Source organism: Zonotrichia leucophrys, chromosome 3 (assembly GCF_028769735.1).
Source record: "Zonotrichia leucophrys gambelii isolate GWCS_2022_RI chromosome 3, RI_Zleu_2.0, whole genome shotgun sequence".
In the NCBI taxonomy this organism is placed as follows: domain Eukaryota; kingdom Metazoa; phylum Chordata; class Aves; order Passeriformes; family Passerellidae; genus Zonotrichia; species Zonotrichia leucophrys.
The window spans coordinates 33,355,842-33,369,016 of record NC_088172.1 but is presented as its reverse complement, the minus strand read 5'-3'; the positions used below and the strand labels follow the sequence as shown (position 1 = coordinate 33,369,016).

General features: G+C 38.7%; 1 protein-coding gene across 4 annotated transcripts in view; it reads left to right on the top strand.

The window, feature by feature from the left end:
- The window catches only part of PUM2 (pumilio RNA binding family member 2), a 68,478-nt gene that overhangs the window by 702 nt on the left and 54,601 nt on the right, over positions 1-13,175 (top strand). The window contains exon 1 of one of the 4 annotated variants that reach the window (XM_064707775.1): positions 4-569. The exons of 2 other annotated variants lie outside the window; for them this stretch is intronic. The gene's annotated coding sequence lies outside the window, so the exon portion shown is untranslated. Of the gene's footprint in view, positions 1-3; positions 570-9,068; positions 9,086-13,175 lie in introns of those variants that run through there. One more of the 4 variants, XM_064707776.1, reaches the window with a different exon arrangement.

Here is a 13,175-nt window from a genome sequence, read left to right as displayed (position 1 = left end):
GAGAAGGCCGAATGCCTTTGGTAGCTGGTGGCACACAATGAAGCGCTAGGGTTTGATTCTGCTTCAAACCTGCCCGTGCAGACCACAAAAACAAAAAGTTGAGGAAAATGCCTCCTGTCCTGAGTGGATCGTGCGTACAGCGAACAGTTTGGGGTTAATTTCCGTGGCAGTTATTGTGCAAAGATTTTTGGGTTTTGTTTTGGCATTGTTTTCTTTCGTGTATTTCCTGAGGTCAGACCCTTATTTCTTTGAGAGAAAATATTTTGGGACGGTTTATATTCTTCTCGTTTACAGTTTGTAGCAAGATGGCTTAATACCAAAATGTGCAGTGTGTTTGAGATGTGATAAAGAGGTTCTTATCACCTGATTTCCGGATGCTTTTTTCTGAGCAATTGGATGCTTTTTTCTGAGCAATGTGAATCAGTAAAACTCTTAATTCGCCTAATATTCCCTGTATATGCTGCCTGTTAACAAAATACTTTGAGGTTTATTTTACTTTCTCTTTGTTGCATCTCCATCGAGAGATCAGGCCTTCGTAGTTTCAGTGAGCTGGTGGTGTAGCTCTTCAGGTATGTGGGATATGAATGCATTTGAAATATAACAGCTATGCCATGTTACCGTTTTTACACATAAAGCATAGTTTTGTGTTATATTTAGTGACGTCTAGATTTAGAACCAGATGTTAACAACAGTCGCAGTTTTGTTGAGAAGCTGAGGGAAATGTTGCCTAATTTGCTCAACAACTCAGTGTCAACACGAGTATAAATATGCTAGGGAAGTGGGAGAAGGAAACTCACATTAAAGGGGAAATGCTAATTTAGTGGCGGTGTAGTTTGGGTTATATGGGTGGAATTGACACCAAATCACCTGACAGTTTTCTGAAGTGTTCAGAGTTGAAAATTTGGAATTTGGCGCAGAAGAATGGTTAGTAGGCAAATGCATGTGAGAAACTGCTTGATAATGCACATTCTGCAGTTTATTATGTGGATATTGTGCATAGGAAAGTCCATGTTATTTGAATACTCTTTTTTCTGCATTAATAACAATGGTTTGTTTTTATTTTTTTCACGGAGTGTCACTCTGTAGTAAAAAATCTTCTGTGTTAGGGATGTTGGCACAGCGCTGAGGCAATTGTAATTGTATCTGCTATCGTGATTGAGCTAATGGTGCAAGCAGTTGGCTGAAAGAGCTGGGCTCGCCTCCCTTTTTTTGAGAAGATGCCTCTTGTTATGACAGTTTGTATTAAATCTTACAGTGGATTGTGGAGTACACTGAAGTCTTTATGTAGCTGTTTTCCTTGGGTGTTCCTCTGCAATGCTCTCGGTGGGCCAGATGTTGTGCATGTTTAGGGCAAGTGTGTTAACAGAACATCAGCTTGCTGAAAATGTAAACTAGATCTGATTTTTAAACAGCACTTTCTATCTCTTGCCCTTTTAGATATTGCCCCCTCTCCTTCATTTAGTGATATTTGAGTGTACTCTGAATAATCAGCATGTGTGGAAGCATTCTCCTTGATAATTTCGTCTTTTGCTTTGTACAGGGGTTTCCAAAATCCCCAAATTATTAGACCAAGTTTTTATACACAGAGGCAAGTAAGCCAGTAGAAGGTTTGAATTCCTGCTTGTATGTCTTCCTGCTTTTTTTTTTTAATGTGGAATTATATGAAAATCAGCTGTCTGTTGCACTAAGAAGAAACCTAAATTCTCTTGAATGTTTATTTGTTGAGAATCTCCTGTAAGATGAGGATTAATACATTGAATTTTCTTTTTACAAAGTTTGATAGAAACTCTACAGAGGAAACAGTGTAAGACAGTAGACATGAAGTGTAAGTGCTTCTCATTGTGTGTGTCAAAAGTGGAGGCATGTAAGAGAGTTACCTGTCTTCTTCCTCTTCGAGTAATTTGGGTGAGAATGTTTGCCTCATTGAATTGGGATTTCCCCACCCATAACTGTTGTCTTGCTTATTGCACATAAGCCAGTGCCCAGGCCTTTGTCTTGGCACTGAGGAAAGAAATCTTTTCTTTAAAAGCTCCTGTAACAAATAAACCAATTGTGTAGTGTTGCTAATAATGAAGTTGGAGGCACTTTACAGACATATAGTGGAAAAGCATTTTAAATAGCATCAAAACATGTAAAGAATTCCGTTCCAGCTGTTTCAGTGTCATTTCAAACAAGTTATATACAGTTTATACAATGGCTTGCATGCTGAAACTTTACAGCAAGATTTAGTTTGGATCTCACTCAGAGTACCTGCTGTGGCTTTTAGAATAGTAGGCAAGAGCTCATATGTGAAATGTTTAGTTTACAAATAAAGACTACTTTTCTCTAAAGATTATATTTCATTATTGCTTAACAAATACTTTTTCTAAACATGGTTATTTAAGAGCAGTTGTAGGTATGTAGAAGAAATACATCTGAGGAGGTTATGACAACCATCTTAGGAGTTAAGAAGAAAATGCCCAACTCCATAGCAAAAGCATCTCAGTAATGAGCCACACTAGATTTTTTTGCCAGTTCTCTGTGTATGCATCTCTTTGCACTAAACTTGAGTGGTGATATGATCTGCTGTCCTCTGCAGGCTATGCTAAAAACACATCTGCAGCCTTTCTAGGCAGGCTTTTTTTTTTTTTTTTTTTTTGTACCTTGGACTAAATAGTCTGGTTTACATTTTGTAATTGTGATTATTTTTAAGTTAATTTTTCATGCAACTCCAGGATAGGTTGCCTCTTGCTTCACTGAGGTGTTGGCAAAAGTCTCAGTTACAGGTAGTAGATCTGGTTATCTGTCTTTCCATATAATGCTTTCAGTATGTAAATCCTAGTGGAAGTGGAGTCATGTCAAATCTATGTGTTCATAACTTTGCTCTTAGATTTCATCCATGTTTTTTTAGGAAGAATTTTGGGTGATGGATTGAGCTAGTCATATAGTCATTTTGCATGGCTGATAGGAAGTTTCATGTAAAATTAGATCATAAATCTCTTCAAAAAGGAAGTGAGCTTTTAAAAGCTGCATTAATTCTGTAACTCTTCACATGTGTGTATTGATTAAATACAAAGCTAGACTTGCTGGAAATGACTTTGTGTAGTTGATCTAAAAATAAGAAGTCTAGCTTGAGTCCTATATTTCCAGTGTCTTCTGCTTGTCTCCTCTATGATATATATTGTTTAAATTTAAGTTCTGGCATGGCACAATGATGAGTTAATAGTCTGAAGAAATTGCAGAACTTCTGTCACTACAGTATTTTGACAATAAGCAAATACCTACTGTAACAGTACTGATAAGACAAAGTAGGTTTAGATCTTGCATTACTCACAAAACCAAGATTGCTCAAGATTAAAAAAAATACTACCATATAACTGTCTATGTATTATATTTTTCCTTAAAGATGTGACATTTGGTAGTCTGTAAGATTCCATGAAAAAGGTAGAACTGTGTAGAGGGATTAAAGGACTGGTTTATTTTGTCTGTATTTGGGATCTAAGTGTTGTAGTCTGATTAAATATCTATCCACATATGTTAGATTTTAATTGGATTTGCCATTTTCCTCTAGCATGAAAAATAAAACATTTCTAAGAGTTGAATTTTTTTTCTCCCTTAAGTACTTATCTGAGGTTGTAGGTGGTATTTTGTGCTTTATTTATGTCCATTCAGATACCAAGAGGCTGATAATACATCAGTTCTGGTAGATTAGGAATGTGTGGAGATCATTAAGTGTGGGTGTTCAGGCAGGGACAGGTGGTTTTTCCTGACAAGGTTTTGTCGATGCCGGAGTGTTTTGCTGCCATCATTTATAATTGTTTCAAGCCAAGTCTTAAATGTTTCACAAGAGAGCTGTTGAATTTAATTTTAATCTGAGTCTGAAATCTTTGTTTTGTGAAGACCCCCACATGTACTGTTGTGTGGGTTAGAGACCTTTAATGTCAATTACTATGTTAGAATGTTGTGTGGCTTAACACATTTGAAAGAACAATTGAGACTGTGGTGTAAGAGTGAGATGTAGTTCCCATAGAAAAGTTAGTTTTCTGTGCTACTTTGATACATAGTCTCCTAATTATAGAATCAGACATAGCAGTATAACAGAATTAGTGGTTTTACACATCATGAGTAATAATGTAAAAGAAACTGCTGCCTTTGTGATTGAAAATTGTATTTTGATTTTTTTAGCAAGGAAATACGTGGGCAAGCATTTATAATGTATGGAGCTCTACCATTTTAATATACTATTTTGTAAAAACCTCTGTGGTGCTTTTTTTTTTCTTGTAGAGTCGTAGTTTGGCAGTGGCATTTAAGATTTAAAGTTTAAATCAGTAAACATATTTCCCAATAAGTATTGTTCTTGTATTGCTTGGACTTCTTTTGGTTTTTTCCAGTCCTAATTTATTAGAGCTATATATTTAAAGATATGTAGGAGAGCCTTTTTTGTTATTAAAAGTTTTTCTTTTTAGCTTTCTATGTGGAATGAGCATTTTTTGTGTCCTGCTAGGCATGGATGAAGTGTCCTGGCTGGAGATGAGGGGAATGACGCATTGGTGTGGAAGCCAGTGGGGCTGCAGCAGGGGTTGCCCCACCTGAAGCAGCAGCTGCAGTAACAGCAGGGCCCAGTTCAGGTGCAAGCACTCCTCACACCGTCCCTCTGACTCTGGTGTCAGCTGCTTCCAGTGCCCAGGTACCCCTCAGTGAAGGTTCCCCATGCCACAGCTGGAATTTCTTCCAGCAGCAGGCTGGAGGGCAGCTGTGCCTGGCAAACCCTGCTGGCCCACAGGAGATGGGATTCATATAAGTCATCCAGGAGGTCGTAGATTTGTTTTTCATTGAAACAGTTGCTGTGTTTTGTGTCAAATCCACATCTTTAAGAACAAGATGTGTGAATTAAGCTGATTTTTCAATGCTGTAATAATACAACCTGAAACTTACCATTCATTTTGTTAAAGCAGTTATGCATTTAACTGCATAAAATAATTTTGAAATGTTCAGTTGGAACCATTTTTTAACTTGCATAAGCATATCATATTTCTCTGAGTGCCTGTTTTTTTTTAATCAGAACATGATAAAATAATTAGTTTTGAATTTATGCAAACCAATTGGTTCAGTTTGAAAAGGCATTTTCGCCTGGTGGGCTTTATGAGAAGTAATATGCATTTAGTACTGAGTCTTAGTTGTTACACTTAGAGATAAGAATGTTTTATTCAGGTGAAGTAGAAATAGAATTAAGTGTAGTTTAAAATGTAACTTCCTTTTGCATATAGTATCCAAGAAGAAAAACAAAATCCAGTCTTAAGTCTTTTGCCCTCAAATGTTTGACACAGCTTCCCAAGTTTCTTTCAAAAACTTTTGTTTGGATTTAAAGGTAGGAATTGCTTCCTCCCCCAGGGTTCTGGTAGCGTGGTGCAGTTTAGGTCCACAAGGAACTTCTTACACCTTCCCAAGTACTTAGGGACTGTACATAAAAAAATGTAGTAAGTACTGGAGCAAATGTAAATAAGCAAAATTTGCTGACCTCACAAGCAGGAATGCCTGTTGTGTCTTCATCATCTTCTTCACCTGTTCTTTCTCATTCTTTGATTTCTTTTGGCATTTTGTTTCTGGCTTTCCCTTTTACTACTTTCTTCCTCTTATATTGACCTACATAGCAAAATAGAAAACCTTTTACCTGACATCCTGCTTCATGCTGTATCACGTTCTTTTATTACTTGTGCAGAACTGTAAAGCAGTTTTGTAAATCTAAAATTTGACAATATTTTATTTGTCCATTTGGATGCACTGATAGGCTGATAGGTTGTGTAGGTAAAATTATTCCCAGATAAGTAAGTGCTGAATAACAGTTGCATCTCCCTTCTGCCATCTGCTTTCCATCCCTGGTGATCAGAGCCATGCCTTTATCAGAAGCTTTGTTTAGTTCAGTTAGGTCCATCCAAATACTTCTGGATGCCTCTTGCAGGTGACTGCCATGAACCTCATGTGTGTTTTCTGGTAACTTGAATGGGGGGTGCAGAGGAGCTACTCTTAATTTTTGAAGTGCTTCACTGGTTCTGTGTGTTATGAAGATTTGGTGAAGGGGAAGCTGCTCTTTGCTGTGCATTATCCATGTGGGAATAGTAGTTTTCACCTTACTGTCATCATCATCTTACTGTTGTGCCATTTTTTGACTCATTTGCTCTCCTTCTTCAGTAGCAATATAAACCAGCAGAAATCAAGGACAGATCAGGGGACTTCTCCATTTCAATTTTTTGAATTGTGTGTACCAGTGTTCTTTGGGATTTAGTTAAGATGAAGGTTACTGTTTTGTTCGAGGTGTTTCTGGTTTTTCTGGATTTGGGGTTTTTTTTGGGGGGGGGGTGTTTGTTTGTTGTTTTTGTTGTTGTTTTAGGGGGTTTTGTTTTTGAAAACTATAGAGTTAGATGTACCAAAGAAATGGGTTTTCTAGAATCTGTATTTATGCAAACAGTGGAAGGAGTTTAGCTAGGATTGTGTTCTCTGTCTACTACACAGACTGTGTAGGTTAAAATACTAAAAATAGAATTTTTTGTGCATTTAAAGAAAAAATGGAAAGAAAACTAATAGAAGCAAATATAGTAGATAAATATCTTGTAATGTCTGATGTTCAAAGAATCACTGGCTGGTTTGGGTTGGAAGGGATGTTAAAGATCATCCAGTTCCAACTCCCCCACCCTGCCATGGGCAGGAACACATTCCCCTAGATCAGGTTGCTCAAATGCCCATCCAGCCTGGCCTTGAACACTTCCAAGGATGGGGTATCCACAGCTTCCCTGGGCACTGATGCCAGCAGTGCCTCACCATCCTCATGGTAAAAAATTCCTTCCAAATACCTGCTGTAAACCTGCCCTCTGCCAGTTTAAAGCCGCCTACCGTTGCCCTATCCCTCCAGTGCCTTGGTCCAGCTTTCCTATAACCCCTCTGGATACTGGAAGGTGCACTAAGGTCTCCTCAGAGCCTTCTCTCCTCCAGGCTGACCAACCCCAGCTCCCCACCAAAACCCCAAGAACTTCTCCCCAGCATTGTGCTCCATGCAGTTTTTCAGGGATGTGTTGCAGGGTGGTAGAAGTGCTGCAGCCTTCTTTGAAGTGTCTCCTTGAGAAGCTGCTCAGAGTGAGGCCACAGGAGCAGCCATTTCAAGTCCTTGCACACACACAGGCCCAGGGAGCTCAGCAGAGGGACAGGAAGGATCCTGGTGTGATGAACTCCAGCCAGGTTTATTGCATCTGCAGCGCCAGAGGGAGCAGGGACAAAGACAGCAGGGTTATGTAGGGGGGGCACAGGGCAGTGGCTTACAGGGGAGACTGGGCTGGCCACCAGGGCTACGACAACCAGTGAGGAAACAGGGAAAAGAGAAACCAGGGGAAGTTTGGGGAAAGGAACTGGGATGGATCAGTGTTAAGCAGGAGTCCATGGGGGAGTCCTTTCTGTCCGCCCAGGTTGGGAAAACTCTATGGTAAGTCTTTCCAAGGCAATCCTCTGGGGATTTTCCTGAGGGGGAAGGATTCAGAGGATTCCACAGTCTTCTGTGAAGTAAGTCCCATGAGCCTGAGGCCTTAATTGGGAATTTCAAGTTAATAGAGAATGTGGAAAAACCTTATATCCACTTTGATACTAGAAGATACCTGATACTTTCTGAGTGACGCTGGGTGATACTTAGAAGTGAGTTGAAAGAGTTGTTGCAAGCAGTTAGACAAACAGGCCAACTTGGTTGGAGTCACTAATGGATTGTGAAGAATCTTCAAATGAGTTAAAATGCTAAAGATCTCTGTCGAAAAATAGGAAGTTGATAAATATACTTCATTAACTGCAAGAAATGAATTCCTGGGAAGACTACTGAAACATTATGTTGGTCTTCTGAAAGCCATCTGAAATAACTTCAGAAAAACTGAACATAAGGCTGACAATGTCTTTACTAAAGATAATTACTTGTCTACTAGGATATTTAATTTTTACTGTGGTTAAGACCGAGGAGTTACTTGTCAGTGTCCCTGATAAGGAGTTATTGAGGGATGAACTGTGGGAATTATCCCTGAAGTGTCAATAGTTGGAAGGCAGTTAATGCCATTAATAAGATGCTTTAACTTTTGGTCAGCTCTGAAGTGATCAAGTAGTTGGATTAGATTATTCCTTCCAGCTGAAATATTCTAAGTTAATTCACAGTAGCATTGTAGGCCTTTGATTGCTCAGAGAAAGATCAAGTGGGTTATCCTGGAGATCCATGGGAGTATTGAGACTTAGTGTACCTGAATTTGGAAATTACCAAGACTAATGAAAGAACTCCAGGTGGCACAAACATTTAAAAGAAGAGGAGGAAACTCAAACACACCACAAGTGGATTCAACACTTGGTTGAAATGGAAAATTCTTTTGCCAAGTGTCCACTTGACACATCGGTGTCCAAATTAACCAGCCGCTGGCTCAGAACTAACATCATTGTCTTACAGAACATTTCAGCATAAGAGGCACAGAAACATGCCAGTTGTTATTATTCTCAGTCTGATGTGTTCATCTATATCTGCTTCAGCTGCACAATAAAAATTGAAGTGGTAGACAACAGTTACTAATGGCCAACACTTCAGAGACTTGAACTATTTTGCAGGCAGAGGGTAAGTCTCTAAACAATAATTTGCAGCATAGAAGTGAGCAGAGGCTGGAGGAGCATGCTTTGCATGAGAGGTAATAGCCAAAAACCTTTGGACACTCAGTAGAGTAGTCGTGCATGCAGAACTCCTCAGTACAAGATGTTAAAGCCAGCATTGGTAATTTGAGTTTGGACACCACCATTGGCATTCTCCATATGAAAACAGCAGTGACCATCCAGTCACTGACAAGGTTAAGTATAAACTCCTTAACCTAGAGATAATCATCCCTGACTGCCATTAATCTTTCTTTAAAATATTGAATAGTGAAAAGAGTTATAAAGGATAACAAACTAAGTATGAAAGCTATTTCACTTGAGGCTTTGACATTTTTTTCTTTCCCTCAACATCAAAAAAGCATTTCAGTCTCTGGTAGCAGAGCATTTGAGGAAGACTGCTGTGTGCTGTGGCATCATCCTTTTGTTCACGTCCCCATGGGGCTGCAAATAGGTTAGTGATCTGTTTGTCATAAATTCACCTCATTTCAGGAATGAAGAATTGTCGAGGATAGAAAGGTTTAGTGATCATCAATCAGTATGTAATATTTGGATTTACAGAGAAGAAGTTTTTTGTAAAGTCAGGATATATTTTCTAGAATGTCAGACTACTTGCAGATGTTCTTCCACATGCTGAAGCAAGCAGCTACAGCAGTGTGATACTGCCCAGGCTGCTTGTCCTGTCTTTTCCTATTCAGCTCCATCTACTTCCCTCCCTCATGGCAAAGGTAGTTTAACACTTCATTAGTTTAATCTGAATACTTTAGGTTGTGAATTTTAACATAACCTGGGTGGTTTTGTATCTTGCTTTTGAAGAAGCAAGAGATCATAGGCAAGACTGACAGAGAAAAGTTTTGGCTGGTGCAGCCTTTTCCAAAAGTCCAAAGGGTAGTGGTGCTATAAACAAAAGAACATAAATTGTGTCTTTACCCAAAGTTTCAATTGAGCTGCAGTTGCTGCAACTCATTTGTGTTAGAATTGACAAACATCTCAAAGTTTTGTGAGTGGCTGCTGTAACAAAGAAAAACTCTTCCTTGGAGGGGAAGAGGAGAGAACAATGGAAAGAGTCTTACTGAGTTCAAGAGCTTTTTGGTAATTCTGTGGTCTGGAGGAGAAGCTGTATGTTTCAGTATTTGTAAGTATCCATCCTGACTTCCATGGGGGTCTATTAGAACTAATATAGCCATGAGGAAATGTGTAGATGCTGTTAAACCAGCAAAATGTGCAGATACTTAACAGGATGAAACAGACAATTCCTACCAAAAATTATGCCTTGATTTTTTAAATAAGATTATTTTGTTTGTTGTTCAAGTAAGGTAGACTAATATGTTTGTGCAATAGAAATTGGGAAAGCATTTTCCCATATGAGACCTCACAGCCACGTAGCCATTCCTTGAAACAGTGAACATAATCTCTTCATTCAGATTGAAAACAACATAATCTGTTTCCTGACCTAACAGTGGGAATTGCATTTCCTCAATCATTAATTCTTCCTTTTATAAATTTTACTTAAAACTGTCCCTAGAAATCTAAATATGCTTGCAGTCCATTTTTTTTATTTCCAATCTTTTTTGCAACTTTTATTTTAGCTTAAAAGTGTAGTTGTGAAATATAACAATTTTAAAGTGATTTCAAACAAATTTTCATCAACAGATTTTTCAGACTTTTTCAAGTGTTAATCACCTATACAACACACAAATACTTTGTTAGTTTTTCATTGTAATAGCTCAAGTTTTATCTTAGCTGATTGATGGGGTGGTTCTCCCTGTAAACATAACATCCCTCTGAAGCTGTTTGGAAGATCATTTATTTCTGTTTCTGCAAGCAAGAAGTTCTCTAACAACTTTTTTTAAGTATTATCTTTGCGTGCTTGGGTTTGCTCTGGTTTAATTTTGAGTTTGCCATTGTCATCAATTAGTTCCAGTAGCATTTAGCTCCACCAAACTAGAAACTCAGATTATGGTTGTTGAATGTATGATTTAAGCAGCTTCTCAAACTTGCAAATAACTAAAACTTTCCAAGCCTCACAAACTAGGAGAAGAAATCTTAGACTGGCAGGATTTTCCATTGTGCCTAGAGGAGAGCTGAGGGGGAGGGAATTTGATTCCTGTTTTGGAAAATCTGTTCCCTGTTAAAAAACCTTGTTCAATAAATTCTTGGAGAGATTTTTCTGTCATAGTAGTGTTGTATGAGATGGGGCAAATATTGTGAGGTTTTTGAGTGAATTGTAAGGTTGGAGGGTTTTTTTTCTGTTAAAATATTAAATGTCTTGCAACTTGATTAGTGAGCTGTCACCTTATTGCCTGTCTGCTTGTGACTGTCAGTTTGGGTAGCAGACATGGCTGGAAAGAGGAAATATGCCTGTCTTTCCCCTCTCTTTGATTTGAAGTAGCTGAAAAAGGAGTATTTTGTGATGTATTGCACGTGGTTTCATGTACTTGGACTGAAAGAAAAGCACTGAGAAATTTTTGGTGATATGCTTTAAAGCACTTCCCTAGATAGAGAGAGGAAAATTACAGTGCTGAATTTTGCAGATACTTGGGTTGCATTTTTAGTATTTTCCAGCATGTAGTGCATGGAATAGGCAGCTTAATGTGAGCTGTCATCAGGGCAAGGAAAAGGAGAGTTATTGCAGTCACCTGACTGTGCAAGCAAGTTTGTTCTGTGTGACTTCTGTTCTTTAGAGACTTTTTCTTAATCACTCCTTCCAGTCACGTTTGCTGGTTCTGTGTGTCTGCACAGTTTCTGACCTTTTCAGCAGCATTTCAAACTGCAGGTGATGGTTTCAGCCGTGAGTAACTTGACCAGTTTCCCCCCGCTGCAGATTCTCATGTGGTGTCAGGTGGTGAGCTGCTGCCTCCTGCACATGGACTTTGTGTTGGTTGTGTCTTTATTCAATAACTTCACCAGTGTCCTTGTGCTGTCCAACATCCTCCTTTAGAGTTCCACCTGCCTTGCTTGATGTCTCCAAATACTTGGCAAGAGTTGTTGAATGTCTTCATGTGAATGACTGCTTTATCTCACTTTTCCAATTTGGTTTCTTGTTGTATCAGGCTTAGTAATATGTCTTACAGTTCTTTGAAGCAGAGTCCTTCATACTTTAGTGCTTATTCATTAATTAGCAGAGGGAGAGCCTGGTTTGATATTACAGCAAACAAATGACATGTGGTCAACTGTGCATTATCTTATTTACATATAGATAAACTTTGGTGTGGGTTGTGCAGCAGTGGCTCTGCACAGAGTCCATTCAAGTCTGTGAGGAGTTACTGGCAGCATCACAAACCTGAACTGTAGTGCTGCTTCCAGAGGAGGTGTGGGCTGGGAGCGGCCTTGGAGCACGGCAGGGGAAGCAGAGACCTGAGCTGGTGCTGTGTGGAGCCAGCTGGAGTTCTTTTGCCTTCATTCCCATGTGCTCCAGGTTCTAGGTGAGATTGTGAGTGAGGCCTTGTTCTAAAAATTGTTATTGTGTAGTGGTGGAATTTTGTCCTAAAGTTAAAACTTGTTTTAGGCATTCTAGGAAAGTTTTGCATGACATCCAGGTGGTGGGAGCCAGAAAACCTGGGCATATAGGTGCATAGAGGCTTTTAAGCCTTTTGCATTTGCAGCAAATTTCTTGATAAGTTCTTATCCATTTCCTTACATTATTCATGGTGTCAAGAAAATAGAAATGTGGGTTAGTGTTAGTTCTTTTGCTTAATCTAAGTTCTTATCTGTGGGCTTAGAACGCTGTTTGCCTTTTTCAAAATGTGATTTTAAATTGGTGGTTTTGAAAAGACAGCACTGCTGTATCGCACAGAGGAGCTGCATTTAGCTTTCTGAACTACTTTGACTTGGTACCATGACATTAAAGTCAGGGTGAAGAAGGCCCTTGTGTGCCTTTGTGAAGAGTTATGTGAAAGCTTTTTTCTCTTCTGTGCAAAGATGAAGAGAAAAGCAAAGTGGATAAATAGTGAAGGGAAGCTTGTAGTTGGGTAGATGATTTCAGAGAATGCTTTATTTTGTGTGAAGATGAATAATCTGGAATTTAGACATCTAATCAGAGATTTTGCTCATAAAATCACCATCTGATATTTTTTTAGATGATAATTCAAATGTGGGTTGTTTCTATTCACAATTTCTGCTTTTGCCTGCCCTACATATTGTGTCTGTTCATGTACCGATAGCGGCATTTACCTGTAACTGCTCTTAAATTTTTGGCTTCTCAAATGAAAAAGTTGAAGTGTTTGGATTTAAATCCATTCAAGCACAGATGTATCAATAGCAGTCTTTGAAGCCTGATTTATTTTTTTACTTTTGTTTACTGTCATTAAAGGTATAAAGTCTTTGATGTTATTTTAGACTGTCTTGTACTTTCTTTGGAGGACTGTGCTAGCCCGCACTTAATGAGATATTAATGTCCAAAGCTAGGCTGCAACTCCTTGTGAATTAGAAGTGATGCTTACTGAGGTAAAAGTAGTCTCTAGTTGTGGTTTTTTAGAGTTGGCTGGGTTTTCCAGCTTTTAGGCAATTGTAGAAATCTACAGGTAGTTTAAATGCATGTTGTC